The sequence below is a fragment of the Berghia stephanieae genome, chromosome 2 (assembly GCF_034508935.2).
Source record: "Berghia stephanieae isolate SIO BIC M18660-M18661 chromosome 2, UCSD_Bste_1.3, whole genome shotgun sequence".
Classification (NCBI taxonomy): domain Eukaryota; kingdom Metazoa; phylum Mollusca; class Gastropoda; order Nudibranchia; family Aeolidiidae; genus Berghia; species Berghia stephanieae.
Window position 1 is genome coordinate 3317051 of NC_088361.1, and position 5102 is coordinate 3322152.

The following is a 5102-nucleotide window of genomic DNA, read 5'->3' on the forward strand; positions in this document are numbered from 1 at the left end:
TGATTTTCAGAGAGGGAAAGGTTGAATAAGATGACAGACGTTAATTTAAAAGCACCAAAGAGAAATGTCGACAAAGGGGGCCTAGCTCAAGCAGAGAACAGACGCAATTCCAAGAGCAATCCACCCATGTGTTTAATTTGAAACCGTATAAAAGTTCTATAACCAGAAATAATTTACAAACAAAAAACAAAACAACCTTTCCCTACTCCCCCCCCCCCCCCCCCCCCCCCAATAAAAATAAACTAATGAAGCAAAACTTATTTGATGAAACTATAGAATATTGCTAGAAGAAACGAAAACATTTGAAAAAAAAATATTGTAAACCACGGTATGAAAAAAAAAGGAAAAGTGAGAGGATATTCATATCACAACATATGACAAGAATTTGGCATTGAAAATTTAAAAATACAATTCTCATATATTGCGAATAAAAATATGCCTAATGAAAGGTCCTCTATCGATGTTGATTTCAGTTAATCAAAATGGAAACATTTAATATTTATGAGCAGTAAGTGGTAAGCACCTCTTCTTTTATCAATAAACACTAGACTTAAGCTTTACAATACAACTCTCATAATAAAGTTTTCAACTACTCTAGCGGAATTCACAAAATGGGTATGCCTTTAGGATTTTAATTTTCATGTGTGGCCTATGGCACTTATTAAAAAAGTTGGAAACATTTCTTAATATGACAAAATATATCAAGGATGTATATGAAGGATGTAATAATTCAGGCCTGTAAATCGTCTTTTCCAAAATTGTTTGAAAATGTATATTAACCACCGGTGACCTTATTTTGAAGGTCGCTTCCACAATCTATTAATGTTTCGGGCATGTTGCAGAATAGTTTATTGTTAATTCTTGTACTTATTCTTTGTCTTTATGAGAAAGCGGCTCTGAGAGCTATTTTTTCTTGCAGACGAAGCCAGCAAAACAAAACTGGACAAAAGACATCCTTTCGCTTTTGAATGAAATAATCGCTTTTTTAATAAAAAATGAGCCGAAAAATCATTTCGACAATGTTCAGACGAACAATCACAAATTACAAAGGAACTATAAAGTCGAAGATTGTCTGTCTGAAAAATTACAAAGACTTATAGAATTGCATCAAATTTCTGTGTGAAGATATACAAGATAATAAGAGATGTCACAAATGTGAGTTGGTAAAACTGAGCGAGTGCGAGAACGACTGTGAGAGGTAGTCACAAACGATAAAACACAGAGAAATAGGGAATCCCTTTGATGGCCACACACTGTGCCTGCAGTGTGAGAGAGAGAGAGAGAGAGAGAGAGAGAGAGAGAGAGAGAGAGAGAGAGAGAGAGAGAGAGAGAGAGAGAGAGAGAGATATGACCTAACTATAGTTATATAATACGATACTGACTATGATATTCTTCAGTATTTTCATCCACAGTTTTAAGTTTCCCGTGATTTTTAATTTCAATTTAGGTACTTTTTTTTCCATGCAGGATCAAATTTCTTTAAATTTATTATTGTATCCCTGAGGTAGAGAATAATGGATTGGCTGATTTCAGGCAATTGCTTGAGAATTTACAGCCCTGATTATTATTATCATTTTTAAGGGTTTTATGACGCTTGCGCCACTTGTAGGTCATTGCAGCACCAGTAAAAAGGAAAGAAATGAGATGGTCAAAAAACTCTAGAATTATGATTAAAAGCACCTGAGAAAAAATGAGACAACATGGACTGGTTCCCATAGAAGAGAACAATAGTAGATTCCAAGAGCAAACTATTAAAACATTTGGTTTGAGATCATCTAATAGTCTAATCCAACGCAATCACAAGTTCCAACTCTGAGGAATACACTTAGACATTTACAATATTATCAAAAAAAAAAAAAAAAAAGTGATAATAGATCAAAACAGAAATAATTTACAGAGGAGAAAAAAATGTCACACCCCAAAACAACTATTATACATTTGACCGTTTCCCTCTGGGCTAAGGACTCCAACCAAGGCTAAGACAAAAACCAAGTAATCTGAATCCATGACAAATCCAGAAAGAAAACTGGAAAAGATAGGGGGATAGACGACACAGTACAGGTGACCTCCCCGCCCATCATGGGAATGGGAGGTCAAAAGACCCCACCCAGTCATGTGAAGGAGATCAGATACTAGTAAACTTTTTTTCAAACATACATACAGCTTTATGAATTAAACAACATTTTAATCAAATCCAAATAGCAGACATTCACAGAAACTCCATTCTCCATTTATTCCATATTAACAATTTAAAACATTCTTACATTGGCATCCTGCATTTATGGAACTTGGTGAGTTACAACAATTCAAATAAATCACAACTAAGTTCTGTAATATTAAGTAAAAGAAAGAAAATTCTAATTTACATGAATTATAGTAAACAACATGTTTGAAGACAAAAGCAATTATATCGGACAAAAGCTTCATGCAGAAAATTCTTAAATTTAAAAAACTGCATTCTTTAAAGCTTTGTGGCCATTTAATCCAAAATATAAATGGAAGGATAAAGATGGGGACATGAAAATAAGTATCAAAAGTAATCAGCGATAGTTACTGGACCAATATTGACAATTCTTTATAAATGGCTGGTAATAATAATTTAAAGAAACCAGCTAAATATAAAATCTGTACACAAAATACCAACGTAACACGACGTTATTTCATCAATTATGAGGGATATAACTACAAACCATAAGGTGGGGCTACTTTGGTCTAAAAACAAAAAACAACCCCCCCCCCCCCCCCCCCGCCCCCCAAAAAAAAATAAAGAAGAGAAAAAGTTTTAAAGCCCCCCCCCCCCCCCCCCCCCCCCCTTCAAATAAACAATTTAAAGAAAAAAATAAGGGTCCCAAAGTAATGCCATATCAAGCAATGTGACATATTACAATAAATTACAATTAATTTGTACGAAATAAAATGACTTGAAAGACAACAGATTGCGTGGTTGGTAAGACAAATCAATCCATCAATTTGCTTTGTTACAAAAACAAAACAAAAAAAGACTTTAACAAACATATATAAACAAAAAAGACAGTACAGTACAAATTACGTTTCTGTTATCTATGAAAATTCATATATAATATTTTCACTTGCATTTGAAACCTATTCCTTTCACTTGATCATGACCAAATGCATTCTGTTTTTGTCACACTAGTCAACTGTGTAGAAAATGACCATTCAAGACACAATTAAAACTTGAAGGTGAATCTATAATAAGCTACTCAAAAACAGAAGGCTCACAAGTTTTTAACTTATTTTAAAAAGCAGTCCTTCGAAAACCATTAGGCCCCTGGTGCCGGAATATATCTTAGTTTTGACACAAGACACAAACCATAACAATTGCTTGCTACCCTTAGGATGGAATGCTAATCGATTGCTTTCCATCACCCCTAACAAACCCAACAACTCAATCTTGGATGATGGAGGAGTCAGATAAAAATCTCGAATACACTTAACAGGAGGTCATTTCAAGACCAGTGAAAAGGAATGCGATAAAATAGTATGAAATGAACATGGTGTTTAAATGATTTAAGTGTGGGCAGAGAGAAAAAAATCGAATGGAATTTTAAATGGCAGGTATTATGTTAAGATCTATTTTCTATTACGACAAGTTGATGGATCTTGCAATTCATATCTCAACATTGCTCACTTCAGTAACGTCCTATTATTTTTCGGCAACCAACTTGAAAGCTTATGCTTCCTCTATGAATAACATGCATATGCTTATAATGGCCCATCACTTGATGGAAACAAAAACAAGAAGCCATCTCGATCAACTGGCTATCTTTTATGTGTGCTAAACGATCTGATTATGCAAAAGGATGTGAAAAAACAATATGGGATAGCTAAAGGGGAAGAAAATGATCTGCCAAGCACGAAATCAATATTAAGATGGGCTTGAAAAGTTGAACTTTCTGGACCCCTCGAAAAAAAACAATCCATCAGTAATGATAATAATAATGATATTAATAATAATAATAATATTAAAAAAAAAAAAAATTAAATTTTTTTATTTTCTTTTTTAAATAAAATAATAATATAGTGCCTTTTGTTGAAACTTAAAGGGCTTTAAAAAAAACAACCCAACTAGACACTGTTTACAAAGAATACAATTACACTGTGAAACCAAATCAACAAGCAAGCAATTTAGAGTCCCTTTCATTCTATAGAAACTGGGATAAATTCTGGCTTCATGAGACTCATGATTCTAAGAAAGGGCAACAATGGGGCACCCTAACACGCAACTTTTAAGTCAATAAATTCAAAAGTGTTAGCAAAGAAAGATGTGGTAAAACAAGAGTTTTAAGACTGCTAGAATCTGCAATCAATTCTTTTTTATCTTTGAATTTGGTTCGTTTTTTAGCAATGCATTTATCAATTGTAATAGTATGGTCAGATCATTATACAAATTAAATCTAAACAAGCTTACAACGTTCATTTGTTCAGTTCGGATCTGATCAATCCTCATTTTATAGTGAAATATTGCCAGAATTATGCATACAATTATTTAATCATAAATTTTAGAAAAATTAAATATCTTTCTTTAATCTGTTTTGATTACATGAAAAGTTTTCATTTCTCAAAAAATCAAAATATAATTCGTGAATTTATCATGAAACAAAAAAGGCCTGGTGCACATAACCATGACGACAATCCTAGTTCTGTCCGAGGCCATTAAGTGATCAAAAATTCTTTACCCATAGAACAAATGTCAGACAAAATACATGACTGACTTGAAGAGAGTGAGACGCCGCATTTAGTCAGACAAAAATAAAACCAAAATTGTAGTTGAGACAAATATGAACAATATTTTTAAAAACACCCCCCCCCCCCTCCCCCTTTTAAAGGCCCAAGAAATCTCATTTACTTTCACATCAAAATACACTATTTTTTAAAGTAATTGGCAGTAAGTCTTATAAAAATACTTTCGGTAAATACTAGAACAGGGCAAGTAAAAGCTTGAAAGTTGGGCAAATACAAAGTAATGGGATGTAACAGTAATGGTAACAGGAACTGTGGAGCGCTGACTTTGAAAGAAAGAAATTAAAAAAAAAACAGAAGTGCAATTTGAACATAGGACGAGGGGAAGTTGAAATTGCTGT

General features: G+C 33.3%; 1 protein-coding gene across 1 annotated transcript in view; it reads right to left on the minus strand.

Annotated features, from left to right (window-relative positions):
- Positions 1–4004: 4004 nt before the first annotated feature.
- Positions 4005–5102, minus strand: part of LOC144964176 (glycerol-3-phosphate acyltransferase 3-like) — a 26152-nt gene continuing 25054 nt past the window's right edge. Inside the window, exon 15 of the mRNA XM_078898134.1 lies at positions 4005–5102. This exon is cut by the window's right edge and continues 945 nt beyond it. The gene's annotated coding sequence lies outside the window, so the exon portion shown is untranslated.